At 51.5% G+C, this 17,564-nt stretch overlaps 1 protein-coding gene across 2 annotated transcripts in view; it reads right to left on the bottom strand.

Annotated features, from left to right (window-relative positions):
- rbm33a (RNA binding motif protein 33a) overlaps nt 1-17,564 on the bottom strand; it is a 256,149-nt gene that overhangs the window by 60,053 nt on the left and 178,532 nt on the right. The window lies entirely within an intron of this gene.

Below are 17,564 nucleotides of genomic sequence, written 5' to 3' on the forward strand. Positions count from 1 at the left end.
GGAGGGGATGAGGCAGTTTTTACAAAAGAACAAAGAACAAAGAAAGGTACAGCACAAGAGCAGGCTCTTCGGCCCTCCAAGCCCATGCCAACCACGTTGCCCGACTAAACTACAATCTTCTACACTTCCTGGGTCCTTATCCCCCTATTCATGTATTTGTCAAGATGCCCCTCAAATGTCACTATCGTCCCTGCTTCCACCACCTCCTCCGGCAGCGTGTTCCAGGCACCCACTACCCTCTGTGTAAAAAACCTGCCTTGTACATCTACACTAAACCTTGCCCCTCGCACCTTAAACCTATGCCCCCGAGTAATTGACCCCTCTACCCTGGGGAAAAGCCTCTGACTATCCACTCTGTCTATGCCCCTCATAATTTTGTAGATCTCTATCAGGTCGCCCCTCAACCTTGTTCATTCCAGAACAAACCCAGTTTATTCAACCTCTCCTCATAACTAATGCCCTCCATACCAGGCAACATCCTGGTAAATCTCTTCTGCACCCTCTCTAAAGCCTCCACATCCTTCTGGTAGTGTGGCGACCAGAATTGAACATTATACTCCAAGTGTGGCCTAACTAAGGTTCTATACAGCTGCAAAATGACTTGCCAATTCTTATACTCACTGCCCGGCCAATGAAGGTAAGCCTGTCGTATGCCTTCTTGACTACCTTCTCCACCTGTGTTGTCCCTTTCAGTGACCTGTGGACCTGTACACTTAGATCTCTCCGACTTTCAATACTCTTGAGGGTTCTACCATTCACTGTGTATTCCCTACCTGCATTAGACCTTCCAAAATGCATTCCCTCACATTTGTCTGGATTAAACTCCATCTGCCATCTCTCCACCCAAGTCTCCAAACGATCTAAATCCTGCTGTATCCTCTGACAGTCCTCATCGCTATTTGCAATTCCACCAACCTTTGTGTCGTCTGCAAACTTACTGATCAGACCAGTTACATTTTCCTCCAAATCATTTATATATACTACGAACAGCAATGGTCCCAGCACTGATCCCTGCAGAACACCACTAGTCACAGCCCTCCAATTAGACAATAACCCTTCCATTGCTACTCTCTGCCTTCTATGAAATGAAATGAAATGAATGAAATGAAAATTGCTTGTCACGGGTAGGCTTCAAATGGAGTTACTGTGAAAGGTCCCTAGTCGTCACATTCCGGCGCCTGTTCGGGGAGGCTGTTAAGGGACCTAGCCAGTTCTGTATCCACCTTGCCACCTCACCCCTGATCCCGTGTGACTTCACCTTTTGTATCAGTCTACCATGAGGAACCTTGTCAAAGGCCTTACTGAAGTCCATATAGACAACATCCACTGCCCTACCTGCATCAATCATCTGTGTGACCTCTTCAAAAAACTCTATCAACTTAGTGAGACACGACCTCCCCTTCACAAAACCATGCTGCCCTCTCACTAATACGTCCATTTGCTTCCAAATGGGAGTAGATCCTGTCTCGAAGAATTCTCTCGAGTAATTTCCCTACCACTGACGCAAGGCTCACTGGCCTGAAGTTCGCTGGATTATCCTTGCTACCCTTCTTAAACAAAGGAACAACATTGGCTATTCTCCAGTCCTCCGGGACATCACCTGAAGACAGTGAGGATCCAAAGATTTTTGTCAAGGCCTCAGCAATTTCTTCTCTAGCCTCCTTCAGTATTCTGGGGTAGATCCCATCAGGCTCTGGGGACTTATCCACCTTAATATTTTTGGATCAGTTGAGGTTCCCGAGGGTAGATGAGGATCTGGTGGAGGGCTGGGAGCCCCAATTGAGATTGAGGAAATAATCAAGGGTTAGAGGGCATGCAGTCGGGCAAGGCCCCGGGGCCTGACGGCTACCCGGTGGAATTCTATAAGAAGTTTTCAGAGATATTGAGCCCACTGCTGGTGAGGACATTTAACAAAGCAAGAGAGAAAGGAGTCCTCCCACCAACAATGTCGCAGGCCTTGATTTCATTGATCCTGAAATGGGAGAAAGATCCAGAGCAATGCGGGTCATACAGGCCGATTTCTCCACTGAATGTGGACACCAAACTGCTGGCTAAGATACTGGTCACAAGGATAGAGGACTGTGTCCCAGAGGTGATAGGGGAAGACGAGTCAGGATTTGTAAAGGGCAGGCAACTCAAGGCCAATGTTCGAACGCTTTGAAATGTTATTATGATGCCCTCAGAAGGAGAGGAGGTGGAGGTGGTGGTGGCGATGGATGCGGAGAAGGCTTTTGATCGGGTGGAGTGGAATTACCTGTGGGGGCGCTGGGAAGGTTTGGGTTTGGTGAGGACTTTATTGACTGGGTGCGGTTGCTCTATCAGGCACCAGCAGCGAGCATGCGTACGAACCGGCTGAGGTTGGGGTATTTTAAACTACACCGAGGGATGAGGCAAGGGTGCCCCCTCTCCCTGTTACTGTTTGCTCTGGTCAAAGAGCCATTGGCCATGACGTTAAGAGCCTCTCGGAACTGGAAAGAGCTAGTTTGGGGGTGGAGGGGTACAGACCGTGAAAATGACATTCCTCCCCAGATTTCTGTTTGTCTGTCAGTGCCTCTCCATCTTCAATCCAAAGGCCTTTTTCAAGCAGGTGAATAAGGTTATTTTAAGCTTTGTGTGGGCGGGTAAAACCCTGCGAGTGAAGAAAGTGTTGCTTGAGAGCAGTCAGGGGGAGGGTGGGTTGGTGCTGCCAAACTTCTGCAATTACTACTGGGTGGCTAATATAGCCATGATTAGGAAGGGGGTAGCGGGGGAGGGATCGGCATGGGAGCGGATGGAGGCAACGTAATGCAAAGACACCAGTTTGGGAGCACTGATAACGGCACCTCTTCCGTTCTCGCCGACTCGATACTCCACAAGTCCGGTGGTGGTGGCGGCTCTGAAAATCTGGGGGCAATGGAGGAGATATGAGAGAGTGGAGGCAGAATCGGTTTGGACCCCGATTTATAATAATCATAGGTTTGTACCGGGTAGACTAGATGGTGGGCTCCGGAGATGGCAAAGGGCAGGATGGAGGATCATCTATAGATGGGAGGTTTCCCAGCTTGAAAGCCTTGGGAGGATAAATTTGAATTGCCAGCAGGGAACGGGTTTAGGTATTTGCAGGTGTGAGACTTCCAGAGAAAACAGGTGCCGGCCTTTCCGCTGCTGCAGCCATGGGGGATACAGGAAAGAGTAGTCTCCAGTATGTGTGTGGGAGAGGGGAAGGTTTCAGATATTTACCAGGGGCTTTTGGAGGTAAAGGAAACTCCGGTGGAGGAGTTTAAGGGCAAGTGGGAGGAATAGGTCAAAGGAGAGATAGAGGCGGGTCTATGGGCGGATGCCCAAAGCAGGGTTAATACCTCCTCATCATGTGCCAGGCTCAGCCTGATACAATTTAAGGTAGACCACCGGGCACACATGACAGCGGCTAGGATGAGCAGGTTTTTCGGGGTAGAAGATAGGTGTGTGAGGTGCGCAGGAAGCCCAGCAAATCATGTCTGCATGTTTTGGGCATGCCCGAAGCTCAGAGGGTTTTGGCAAAAAGAGCGTTGACAAAGAGTCATCGGACTCAAAACGTTAGCTCTTCTGCCAGACCTGCTGAGATTTTCCAGCATTTTCTCTTTCATTTTGCTAAGGCAATGTCCACGGTGCTAAAAACACGGGTGTGCCGAGTCTGGATATAGCGATCTTTGGAGTGTCGGAAGAGCCGGGAGTTTGGGGGCGAAAGAGGCTGATGTCTTAGCCTTTGCCTCCCTGGTATCCCAGAGATGGATCTTGTTAATGTGGAGGGACTCAAAGCCCCTGAGCGTAGAAACCTGGGTGAGTGACATAGCCGGGTTTCTCAGTCTCGAGAAAATAAAGTTGGCCTTAAGAGAGTCAATGGTCGGGTTCACCCGGAGGTGGCAGTCGTTCGTCAACTTTCTCGGGGAAAATTAAAATGTCAGCAGATTTGGCCGGGGGGGGGGCTGGATTGTTTTTGTATGGTTGGGCTGTGTGAAGATTGAGATGGGGGTGAAATGTTTATTGTACCATGTTGATGTCATTGTCTATGTTATTTTTATAAAAAATTTAAAATACAAACAAAAATATATTTTTTTAAAATAGAGAAATCAGGAGGGCAAAAAGGGGACATGAGATTGCTTTCACAGATAAGGCAAAGGAGAATCCAAAAAGCTTCTACAAATACATAAAGGACAAAAGAGTAACTAGGGAGAGAGGAGGGCCTTTTAAGGATCTACGAGATCAGCTATGTATGGATTCACAAGAGATGGGGGTGATCCTAAATGAATATTTCTCATCAGTATTTATGTTGAGAAAGGCATGGATGCTAAGGAACTTGGGGAAATATTATTAATATTTAATAAACAGCGATGCCTTGAGGAGTGCACATATTAGGGGAGGAGGTGCTGTACGTCTTAAAGCGTATCAAGTTGATAAATCCCTGGGACCTGATGAAACGTATCCCAGGACATTGTGGGAGGCTAGGGAGGAAATTGCGGGTCCCCTAGCAGAGATATTTGAATCGTCAACAGCCACAGGTGAGGTGCCTGAAGATTGGAGGGTAGCAAATGTTGTGCCTTTGTTTAACAATGGCTGCAGGGTAAAGCCTGGGAACTACAGACCGGTGAACCAAATGTCTGTGGTGGGTAAGTTTTTAGAAGGTATTCTGAGAGACAGGATCTACAGGCTTTTAGAGAGCATGGACTGATTAGGGACAGTCAGTATGGCTTTGTGAGTGGAAAATCAAGTCTCACGAATTTGGTTGAGTTTATTGAAGGGGTAACCAAGAAGGTAAATGTGGGCTGTGCAGTCGACCTTGTCTACATGGACTTTAGCAAGGCCTTTGACAAGGTATCAGATGGTAGGTTGTTGCATCAGGTTAAATCTCACAGGATCGGGCAGCACGGTGGCACAGTAAGTAGCACTGCAGTCTCACAGCGCCGAGGTCCCAGGTTCGATCACGGCTCTGGGTCACTGTCCGTGTGGAGCTTGCACATTCTCCCCGTGTTTGCATGGATTTCGCCCCCACAACCTGAAAAGATGTGGATTGGACATGCTAAATTGCCCCTTAATTGGAAAATATGAATTGGGCGCTCTAAATTTAAATTTAAAAAATAAATAAATAAATCTCTCAGGATCCAGGGTTAGGTAGCCAACTGGATGCAAAATTAGCTTGACGACAGAAGACAAAGGGTGGTTGTGGAGGGTTGTTTTTCAAACTGGATGCCTGTGACCAACGATGTGCCTCAGGGATGTGCTGGGTCCACCGTGGGGAGAAATCAGGGGCTGGTTTAGCACAGCACAATAGCTGGCCTGTAATGCAGAACAATGCCAGCCACGTGGGTTCAATTTCCATACGAGCCTCCCCGAACAGGCTCCGGAATATGGCGACGAGGGGCTTTTCACAGAAACTTAATTGAAGCCTACTCGTGACAATAAGTGATTATTATTATTATGTGTTGAAATGGGCTAGATACTAAATGAGTACTTTGCATCAGTGTTCGCCAAAGAGAAGGACTTTGCGGAAGATGATTCTTGGGTACGGTGTGTGGACAGCTGGGCCATTTTGGCATCGAAAATAATAATAATAATAATAATAATAAAGGTCATGCCTCACTCACTTGATCAAGTTTAAAAAAAATAAATATAGAATACCCAATTAATTTTTTCCAATTATGGAGCAATTTAGCATGGCCAATCCACCTACCTTGCACGTATTTGGGTTGTGGGGGTGAAATCCACGCAAAGACGGGGAGAATGTGCAAACTCCACACGGACAGTGACCCAGAGCTGGGATCGAACCTGGACCTCGGCGCCATGAGGCAGCAGTGCTAACCGCTGAGCCACCACGCTGCCCCCATGATCGAGTTTTTTGAGGAGGTGACAAAGATGATTGATATGGGGAGCGCATGAACTTTGACAAGGTGCCTCATGGCAGACTGGTACAAAAGGTGAAGTCACACTGGATCAGAGGTGAGGTGGTCAGATGAATACAGAACTGGCTCGGTCATAGAAGGCAAAGGGTAGCAGAAGGGTGTTTTTCTGAATGGAAGGTTGTGATGAGTGGTGTTCCACAGGGATCCGTGCTGGGGCCTCTGTTGTTTGTAGTACACAAAAACGATTTGGAGGAAAATAGAGCTGGTCTGATTAGTAAGTTCGCAGATGACAGCAAGGTTGGTGGAGTGGCAGATAGTGTTGAGGATTGTCAGAGGATACAGCAGGACATAGATAGGTTGGAGACTTGGGCAGAGAAATGGCAAATGTAGTTTAATCCAGACAAATGTGAGGAAATGCATTTTGGTAGGTCTAACATAATGGGGAAATACATGGTAAATGGCAAAACTCTTGGGAAGATAGAAAGTCAGAGAGACCTGGGCATGCAGGTCCACAGATCTTTGAAAGTAGTCAAGAAAGCATACGGGATGTTTGCCTTCAATGGACAGGGCATCGAGTATAAAAACTGGCAAGTCATGCCACACTTGTATAGAACCTAGGTACGGCCGCACTTGGAATACTGCACACAATTCTGATCGCCACACTACCAGAAGGATGTGGAGAGGGTGCAGAGGAGGTTTACCAGGATGTTGCCTTGTCTGGAGGGTGTTAGCTATGCGGAGAGGCTGAATAGACTTGGACTTTTTTCATTAGAATGGCGAAGGTTGAGGGGTGCCCTAATAGAGGTCTACAAGGTTATGAGGGGCATGGATAGAGTGGATGGGCAGGCACTGTTTCTCAGGGTGGAGGACTCCCATTACCAGAAGGCATAGGTTTAAGGTCCGTGAGGCGAAGTTTAGAGGAGATGTGCGAGGCAGGTTTTGTTTTTGGTTTTTTGTTTTTCACAGAGGGTGATGAGTGCCTGGAGCGCGATGCCAGGGGAGGTTGTGGAAGCAACATTAACGGCATTCAAAATGCATCTTGACAAATACATGGATAGGATGGGTATAGAGGAATACGATACAAGGAAGAGCTGAGGGTTTTGGCCAAGGTTGGTATCATGGCCGATACAGGCTTTGGGAGGGGTGGGCTGTTCCTTTGCTGTATTGTTCTTTGAATTAAGAGTTGTTTATCCAAGTTTTTCCAATGACACTTAAGTTCGGATGTAGAGTAAGTTGTGCAGACGGGAGGAAGAAATTACAAAGGGAACACAGACACATGAAACATGTGGGAAAAATTATTTGAAAAAACAAGCCCGATATTTTTGGAATGGTGAAACTAGAAGCTGTGGCCGAGCAAATGGATTTGAGATATACAAATCACTAACTGCACAGGTAGAAATTGCTGCCAAAAAGATTAATGGAAATTTGGTATTTAGCTCAACGGGGCTTAAATTTTCAAGTGACACTCAATTTGCAAAATTGCTTTCTCAAACTCCATGCTATATTCAGCTTTGAACTAAATTTTAGGAAAGATATATTGGCTTGGACTGAATGCAGCACAGATTTGAATGATACTACCAGGGCATTAGGAGGACATGTTGCTTAAACTTGGCTTGTAATTAAGCATAGGACCATAAGAAGGTTATGGCACAGGAAGAGACCATTCAGATCATCATGCCTGCGCTGGCACAGGTTCAGGTTGCTGAGGCCTGATCTAACCATTGTGTTTAAAAAGATAGAGGGCTTTGGTAAGGTGACGAAGAAGCTATTTCCTCTAACTCGGGGAAATAAAGTAAAAGAGGGTGTAATTGTAAATGATGATCTAGACCTTACAGCTGCAAAATCAGCAAGCACTTTTTCGACATGAAAGGTAGTGAAAATCCGCAGCTTGTTTCTCAAAGGGGGTGTGGTTGCTGAAGCAATCAAAATTTTCCAGAAAGATTATTGATAACAGCAAACCTGATCCAGTCTGATGATATGAAGGAGTGGGTGACTAAAAGCAAAACTGTACAATTGATGGTAAAATGTACAGTTAGGCGTCTGGTTTTCTCCTCCTTCATACAGCCCCGCCACAACAGAATTAACAAAACAGGGAGAGGAAGCATGAAGAGGATCAAGTCAACTGTTTACTCAACAGTCCATGTCTATCGGCTCAATTATAACCCAGTTAAATTGTGATTGTTTACTGCGTCATCTGGCATAGAGTGTAAAATCAGCACTAAGTCACGTTTGGGTAATTCGCCCAGATGGGCTGAAAATATATAGCTCCTTTTTGAAAAAAAGACTTGAATGAACAACAGTACCGTAAGTTCAACAAGGACTGGACACTACATTGACAACAGTATAAAAAAAAACTATTCAGAGTAAAATTATATCTGCTTCCTTATTAAATTATTGTAATCTAGTGGTGGGGTCGTAATGGAACAAAATTAATTCCACACTGCTGTCCAACCTGACCAGTATTAGGTTAATAGTGAATTAGACTTTCTGGTCAGTGGCATGGTTGACGGGTGCTGTCAATGTTTCTGCAGGCTTTTGAGTGCAAACTTGCTCTTATCCAGTGTTGAAAACAGTGTGGCACCCTCTACGGGCTAGCTGTGAGCAGGGAAAGAAACAGCAAGACTCTTTAATCAATAGACATGCAGAAAGGGTCGACCCCAGGAAGTTTAAAGCAGGAGGTATAATTTAGATTTAAATCATGTACTGAAAGCAGACTAAAGATTGAGGGCAGAAAGATGGTATTGAGAGAGATGAACAAAGACTTCACACTTGCAAAATTACATCTGCATAGTTAAAGAACTTGTTTGGCAAATTCACTTTTAAATGCACCAGCCCTACATTTTTATGGGGAATTAATGGGTTTAGAACCTCAAATTCACACCACTGCTTCTCTTTCAATGCCAGAACCATGGGTAGGACTGCTACCATGTGTCCTGTGGAGGAACAGGACATCTCTGACAACAACCTTCTGATTCTCCAGTTTAAACATGCATGCCCAAATGCCAGATTTGGTTTCTGGTGTACTCCATAATAATGGTCACTACTCGTGAGTTTCACACAGTATCCATGCCTTTGATTGGGATTGCAGGGTGGGTCTCGTTTGAAGAAGGGACAATTGATGTTGTACTTTGGAATGTTCCTCTTCTTGCATGGGGGAATGACAACAAACTGAAAAGGCAAACACTTGCTTTAGAAATGGTCATTCTAACATGGTCTTCAATGAAGATTAAATACCAACGAAATACCAATGGGGGAGGGGGAGAGAATTTTAGGTGGTACAGGGAGACAGAGGAATGGGATTAAGTTGGAACAGAATCACAAGAAATATTGATTGCAACTGCAGAGGTTTGTCAGAATCAGCAACTCGGCAGTTTCTATGGAACAGAAGGGCAACTTGCACTGCATTCAGGGAGACATTCAGGGAGACATTTCAAAGCACTTCACAATTAAGAGGATGCACCAACTAAACTCTTCTGGACAGGAGGCTGCTTTTTCATTTCCAAAAGCTGGAATTTCCCTCTGTGCTAAAATAAATTAGAATGGTGCTTATTTTAGAAATTTGGGGAGGTGCCAGAAGCATTTTAGTTGCAAGTAATATCCTGAGCATTTCCTCCTTTAGCCATTTCACAGAAGAATTAACACTCCCTTTCTGGAATTGGTCCCAAAGTCGCAAATGAGCAAGGTGCTCAATTCTTTAGAAATCAGCAATTAAATATGACCTTTATTGAAGGATGCCCCCTGTGGAGCGCCTTCCTTCGAGAAGGACAGAAATCTGAGAATTGATTGCCTTGGAATAGGGATAAGATTTTGTCTCTGGGTCCTATACAATGCAGCCGATTAAAGCTGCCAAACCTTAGATAGGATGCAGAAGCATTCTGATTTAAATTACCTGCTGTGTGATAAAATTCAATCCATTTTTTTGGTGAGCAAAATGTTTCAACAAAAAAAGGGATGCTTTTGCAAAAATTAATGTAATTGAATGCGACTGCTTTATTTGGTGCACCATATTTTGTGATTACATGATTTTAAGGAGAGCAAGGTCATGATATTTTAAATTTGTGTAACCGTGGAAGCTATTTTTACTAATTCAATTATCTGCAATTATCTGCAAGCACACACCCCCACACACACTATTTCTCTTGTTACTTATATCACCCAAGTTTTCACTTCTCCTGGTACTTTCCCAATAAACCACAACACAAGCAACATTTGTCCAATAATTTCTTTCCATGCCAGACAGCAGCACAATCTTTCCACACCACAGCAATTTTCACAAACTCTCAAACCAATTTCGAAGACCATATTTGTTGCTTATGGTGCATTTCCTTGATGTTTGCTACACTAGAGATCTAGCGAAGACTGGGTATCCTCGAGATCCTGACCCTGCTTTGGTTCATCATTAAATCAACCTTTTGGCTTTGGATTCCTACAACATTCTAACCAAGTACATAAACTTCAGAAACTATGGCCCAAATTCTGAATATCAGCTTTAAGTGCCAAATGGTGTTGATAAAAAAACACACTCCATTCAGCTCACCAGAGAAAAAACAGAAAAGGGGTAGGTTACTTGTGAGTGGTGGGGAGGAAGGTTCAGATTGTTTTTCTACAGTCTGACAGAGCATACATACTACTCCTGGCCTCATATTGTAAATAGCTTGCCTTTGAATTTCTCTGTATGGCTGGACCACCTGTTGCAACTGTTCAATTCTAAAGTGCCGAAGGGTCCTTTGTCAATGACGAATACAGCCACAAATATGGGTCTGGAATCTCCGCAGCCCCGCGCCGTAAACGCCGGCGAATCCACTTTCATGCCGTAATTGGGCCCGGCGCCGGTTCGGCAATTCTCCGGGCCCCAAAAATTGGCGTGACCGTGCCGCTGGTGGGCCATTGCCAGAGGCCCACCCAGCAATTCTCCACTTCCAACCAACAGAGTTCCCGACGGCGTGGAACGAACCACCTACTGCCAGTCAGGATGCTGGCGTGGCGGCTACAGACTCAGTCCGCGGTCGCCCTGGTCGGGGGCGGGCATATCGGAGACATGGGGGGCCTTATAGGCGGCCGAGGATTAAATATGCACAGGTTGAGGCTCTGGGCGCAAGGCTGATTGGGAGGTCTCTTTTTCCAGTGTGGCTCCATGGTCCGAGTCCACCATGGAGCACACCGAGGCCGCTGTAAGCCGCCACCGTGCGCATGCGTGGACTCCGAACCGCAAGTGCATGGGGCCCCGTATCCGCAACTAAAGCTACAAGATTCACTCCGGGTCCCTGCCAGCCCCATGCAGGGCACAGAATTTGTTCAACTTTTCTCGGAATTTCGGGAGTAAAACTCCACCGTTTCTACACCGCAGTGCAGTGTAGACATAGTCTCATTTTGGGAGAATCCAGCCCATGGTTCTTCATCTTAGGAGATATATTTGGCGTGATCTTTTAATGGTAGAGATGGAGAAAAGCTAAATCCAAAAAGAAAATTAAATTCACACCATCCAGCAGTCTGATTTAACATATCTATATAGTCTCTGGGTCCAATCCTTGAATTTCCTAATTTAACAGCATGGTGAAAATACCTTCACCACATGGACTGCTGGAGTTCAAGGAGGCATGTCAACAAGAACAACAAGGGATGGGCACCAAACGATGCTTTTACCAGCAAACCGATGAACAAATTAAAATCAGGAAATTGTAAAAATAGCTCAAGGGGCCACATAACAAACCCAGCAAGAGTTAGAACAGATGATCAATAATAAAACAAAGTGCTGCAAAAACTCAACCGATCTAGCAGCATCTGTGGAGACAGAAACAGAACTGACATTTCGAGTCCAGTATGACTCTTCTATGGAACCCCTCAGTTTATGCAAAGAATGATCAATACCTAGAGTGAACTAACTCCATGATTGAGAAATGTCAATGATAGTTTGTTCCTGCTTATTCCATTATTTCTCCGTTGTTCCTGCTTACTCCTTTATTTCTTCTTTCTTTTATTTTGTGTTATATTTTTGATCCATGGATGATTAATGGACCTGTGACTTTAAGGCAAAGCAGCCCGCGAGCAGCCTTTAATGCAAACAAACAAATTCCAGCAGGCAGTGGTTTTTGACTGGTGATCGGATGCTGGGGGCTGGCCCCAAGTGTTGACTTGGTCTGATTGATGTGACTGATGGCCAATGAATAGGCCAAAAAGGTCGTGCTCTGTCCGACAACCGGTGATGATTGGATCTGATCCCATTGATGTGTTTTTTTAGGTTCACAAGGCTTGTGTTTTATTTCACTTTTGGTTCTGCAGTCTAGGTGGAGGATTCCAACGAATTCACTCCCAAAATACCCAGCTAACTCTCTTAAGCCATTGTGAGGGTGGATTCTCTCTCCATTAAGTATGGGTGCTATTCTCTCAAGACTGCAAAGGCTTGAAATCAAACCCCAAGCAGAAGGCTAGGTTTGATGTGAGAGTGTCTCAGGAAAGAATGTGAATCTTTAAATTGAAGGCCCAGTTTGATAAGAATTAAAGTGACTCACCAGAAGGACTTCTGCCTGTGAGTACCATACCAGAATGACTCTGTCAAGAAGACCGTCATCAGCTGCAAACCAGAGGTTTTGATTAACCAGTGTACTGTGAAGAAAGCATACTGCGAACCACCATGTGAAGCAAAGACTCTTATCCTTTGACCTTACTCCTTATTAATTTTGTTCTCTATTTGTCGGACTTGTGTTTAGGTCGAGGGTGGGACAGTTAAGGGGGTAGTAGGTCAACTTGCTTGTTATACAATTATTATCCAATGTAATTATTGCATTTTAAATCTTTATTCCTATTATAAATTAAACAGTAATTGTGTTTCAACTTACAAGCCTGGTGACTGTAATTATTGTGCAGGCAAGGGTCAAATGTTTGGGGATTTTAATAGGAATTATTGGTTAATTCACTCATGTTGTTAATCCAGGGCAAATGGGCCTGGAATTGACCGTGCAGTTGCCCAATGTGGCATAAAATGAATTGGGGACTTGTCCACGATTTCTGAAATGGTAGACAGCGAATATGGGTTGCAGTGTAATAAAAAGTGAGCACGTTTGTAGTAATATAACAGGATACCTTTGGAAGATGTTAGGGGATTTTCTTCAGGTGGACAACTTAACTCTGTTTACAAGAGTTTCGCAAAAACAAGCTAGTCGAACTTGTCGATGAATTAACAGCTACAACTAGGTGTGACTTGGGCACATATCATCAAGGTATGGAAGTGGGTGTGGGGGGGGGCTGGGTGAGTGGAAGGGAGGAGGTGAGTGGAAGCAAGTGGGTGAGGGGGATGAGTGAAAGCAAGCGGGTGGGGGGGGTGAGTGGAAGCAAGCGGGTGGGGGGGTGAGTGGAAGCAAGCGGGTGAGGGGATGAGTGGAAGCAAGTGGGAGGGGAGGAAGTGGGAGGGGAGGAAGTGGGAGGGGAGGAAGTGGGAGGGGAGGAAGTGGGAGGGGAGGAAGTGGGAGGGGAGGAAGTGGGAGGGGAGGAAGTGGGAGGGGAGGCAGTGGGAGGGGAGGCAGTGGGAGGGGGGGCAGTGGGAGGGGAGGAAGTGGGAGGGGAGGAAGTGGGAGGGGAGGAAGTGGGAGGGGAGGACGTGGGAGGGGAGGAAGTGGGTGCGGAGGCAGTGGGTGCTGGGGGGAGGCAGTGGGTGCTGGGGGGGGAGGCAGTGGGTGCTGGGGGGGAGGCAGTGGGTGCTGGGGGGGAGGCAGTGGGTGCTGGGGGGGAGGCAGTGGGTGCTGGGGGGAGGCAATGTGTGCAGGCTGGGAGGCAGTGTGTGCAGGGGGGAGGCAGTGGGTGCAGGGGGAGGCAGTGGGTGCAGTGGGAGGGGAAGTGGGCGCGGGGGGGAGGGGAAGTGGGCGCGGGGGGGAGGGGAAGTGGGCGCGGGGGGGGGAGGGGAGTGGGCGCGGGGGGGAGGGGGAAGTGGGCGCGGGGGGGAGGGGAAGTGGGCGCGGGGGGAGGGGAAGTGGGCGCGGGGGGGAGGGGAAGTGGGCGCGGGGGGAGGGGAAGTGGGCGCGGGGGGAGGGGAAGTGGGGCGCGGGGGGAGGGGAAGTGGGCGCGGGGGGGAGGGGAAGTGGGCGCGGGGGGGAGGGGAAGTGGGCGCGGGGGGAGGGGAAGTGGCGCGGGGGGGGAGGGGAAGTGGGCGCGGGGGGAGGGGAAGTGGGCGCGGGGGGGAGGGGAAGTGGGCGCGGGGGGAGGGGAAGTGGGCGCGGGGGAGGGAAGTGGGCGCGGGGGGGGGAGTGGGCGCGGGGGGGGAGGGGAAGTGGGCGCGGGGGGGAGGGGAAGTGGGCGCGGGGGGGGAGGGGAAGTGGGCGCGAGGGGGAGGGGAAGTGGGCGGCGGGGGGGAGGGGAAGTGGGCGCTGGGGGGAAGGGGAAGTAAGTGGCGCGGGGGGAGGGGAAGTGGGGCGCGGGTGGGAGGGGAAGTGTGCGTCGTGGGGAGGGGAAGTGGGCGCGGGGGGGAGGGGAAGTGGGCGCGGGGGGGAGGGGAAGTGGGCACGGGGGGAGGGGAAGTGGGGGCGGGGGAGGGGAAGTGGGGGCGGGGGAGGGGAAGTGGGGCGGGGGAGGGGAAGTGGGTGCGGGGGGGAGAAGGAAGGGGGTGAGAGGGGAAAGAAAGTGGGTGCGGGGAGATGACGTGGGTGCGGGGGAGAGGACGTGGGTGCGGGGGAGAGGAACGTGGGTGCGGGGGGGCGAGGACGTGGGTGCGGGGGGAGAGGACGTGGGTGCGGGGGGAGAAGGACCTGGGTGCGGGGGGAGAGGACGTGGGTGCGGGGGGAGAGGACGTGGGTGCGGGGGGAGAGGACGTGGGTGCGGGGGGAGAGGACGGGGTGCGGGGGGGGGGAGAGGACGTGGGTGCGGGGGGAGAGGACGTGGGTGCGGGGGGGAGAGGACGGGGTGCGGGGGAGAGGACGTGGGTGCGGGGGGGGGAGAGGACGTGGGTGCGGGGGGAGAGGACGTGGGTGCGGGGGGAGAGGACGTGGGTGCGGGGGGAGGGGACGTGGGTGCGGGGGGAGAGGACGTGGGTGCGGGGGGAGAGGACGTGGGTGCGGGGGGAGAGGACGTGGGGTGCGGGGGAGAGGACGTGGGTGGGGGGGGAGAGGACGTGGGTGCGGGGGGAGAGGACGTGGGTGCGGGGGGAGAGGAGTGGGTGCGGGGGGAGAGGACGTGGGTGCGGGGGGGAGAGGAGGGGTGCGGGGGGAGAGGACGTGGGTGCGGGGGGAGAGGACGTGGGTGCGGGGGGAGAGGAGGGGGTGCGGGGGAGAGGACGTGGGTGCGGGGGGAGAGGACGTGGGTGCGGGGGGAGAGGACGTGGGTGAGGGGGGAGAGGACGGGGTGCGGGGGGGAGAGGCCGTGGGTGCGGGGGAGGGAGGACGTGGGTGCGGGGGGAGAGGAGGAGTGGGTGCGGGGGGAGAGGACGTGGGTGCGGGGGGAGAGGACGTGGGTGCGGGGGGAGAGGACGTGGGTGCGGGGGGAGAGGACGGGGTGCGGGGGGAGAGGACGTGGGTGCGGGGGGAGAGGACGTGGGTGCGGGGGGAGAGGGACGTGGGTGCGGGGGGAGGAGGAGTGGGTGCGGGGGGAGAGGACGTGGGTGCGGGGGGAGAGGACGGGGTGCGGGGGGGAGGAGGACGTGGGTGCGGGGGGAGAGGTGGGTGGGGGGGAGAGGAGTGGGTGCGGGGAGAGGAAGTGGGTGCGGGGGGGGGAATGGGTGCGGGGGGGGGAGAGGAAGTGGGTGCGGGAGGGAGAGGAAGGGGTGCGGGGGGAGAGGAAGGGGTCGGGGGGAGAGGAAGTGGGGCGGGGGGAGAGGAAGTGGGTGCGGGGGGAGAGGAAGTGGGTGCGGGGGGAGAGGAAGTGGGTGCGGGGGGAGAGGAAGTGGGTGCGGGGGGAGAGGAAGTGGGTGCGGGGGAGAGGAAGTGGGTGCGGGGGGAGAGGAAGTGGGTGCGGGGGGAGGGAGAGGAAGTGGGTGCGGGGGGGGAGGAGAGGAAGTGGGTGCGGGGGGGAGGGGAAGTGGGTGCGGGGGGGGGAGGAGAGGAAGTGGGTGCGGGGGGGGAGGGGGGGAGGAAGTGGGTGGGGGGAGAGGAAGTGGGTGCCGGGGGGAAGTGGATGCGGGGGGGGGGGGGGGGGGGGAGGAGAGGAAGTGGGTGCGGGGGGGAGAGGAAGTGGGTGCGAAGGGAGAGGAAGTGGGTGCGGGGGGGAGGAGAGGAAGTGGGTGCGGAGGGAGAGGAAGTGGGTGCGTGGTGTGGGGGGGGGGGAAGTGGATGGGGGGGGGGGAGGAGAGGAAGTGGGTGCGCGGGGGGAGAGGAAGTGGGTGCGAAGGGAGAGGAAGTGGGTGCGGGGGGGGAATTGGGGGCGGGGGGGGAAGAAGTGGGTGCGGAGGGAGAGGAAGTGGGTGCGGGGGAGAGGAATGGGAGGGGTGCGGGGGGGAGGAAGTGGTGCGGGGGGAGAGGAATGGGTGCGGGGGGAGAGGAAGTGGGTGCGGGGGAGAGGAAGTGGGTGCGGGGGGAGAGGAAGGGGTGCGGGGGGAGAGGAAGTGGGTGCGGGGGAGAGGAAGTGGGTGCGGGGGGAGAGGAAGTGGGTGCGGGGGGAGAGGAAGTGGGTGCGGGGGGAGAGGAAGGGGTGCGGGGGGAGAGGAAGTGGGGTGCGGGGGAGAGGAAGTGGGTGCGGGGGAGAGGAAGTGGGTGCGGGGGGAGAGGAAGTGGGTGCGGGGGAGAGGAAGTGGGTGCGGGGGGAGAGGAAGTGGGTGCGGGGGGAGAGGAAGTGGGTGCGGGGGGGAGAGGAAGTGGGTGCGGGGGGAAGGAGAGGAAGTGGGTGCGGGAGGGAGAGGAAGTGGGTGCGGGGGGAGGAGAGGAAGTGGGTGCGGGGGGAGGAGAGGAAGTGGGTGCGGGGGGAGGAGAGGAAGTGGGTGCGGGGGGGGGGGAGGAGAGGAAGTGGGTGCGGGGGGGGGAGAGGAGTGGGTGCGGGGGGGGAGAGGAAGTGGGTGCGGGGGAGGGAGAGGAAGTGGGTGCGGGGGGGGGGAGAGGAAGTGGGTGCGGGGGGGGGGGGAGAGGAAGTGGGTGCGGAGGGGGAGGGAGAGGTAGTGGGTGCGGGGGGGGGGGGGGGGGGGCGAGAGGAAGTGGATGCGGAGGGAGAGGAAGTGGGTGCCGGGGGGAAGTGGGTGTGTGGGTGGGGGGAGAAAGGAAGGAAGTGGGTAGGGGAGAAGGAATCGGTGGTGGGTGTGGGGTGAAGGAATTGGGACGCGGGGGAGGGGAAGAATCGAAGGGGCCGGTTTTCCAGGGCTGCTGTCTATCCCCTGGCTCCAATGGTCTGAAGATCAAAAATCTTGTTCTGTATTTCCTAAATATTCCAGAACAAGTCACCAGAGCCTCAAGTGCAGCCCGCTTCGGATCAGTGACTGCATGATGCCCGAAGGCTACATCTGACAGCCCTGCCCTTTCTCAAATTCTTAACTGCTAGTCGTACAGCAACAAACATAAGTTGCTCATTTTAAAGATCAAATCAATAACTCGAAAATAAATGAGTGATTGAGCAATTAAAATCTCCCATTTGATTACAGTGGGCTGAATTTCACACATGATGTAACATTAATGCAAAATAGGTACGGTTTTCCTGAAAAACTGCCATATTATTCGTGTAATGAGCAAACAATTAATCTAATACGGTCAGACCATCTGATTTCTTTAGTCAACCTTCATTAAGTTAAGCAAACATAGAAAAATT

This window comes from Scyliorhinus canicula, chromosome 5 (genome assembly GCF_902713615.1).
Source record: "Scyliorhinus canicula chromosome 5, sScyCan1.1, whole genome shotgun sequence".
In the NCBI taxonomy this organism is placed as follows: domain Eukaryota; kingdom Metazoa; phylum Chordata; class Chondrichthyes; order Carcharhiniformes; family Scyliorhinidae; genus Scyliorhinus; species Scyliorhinus canicula.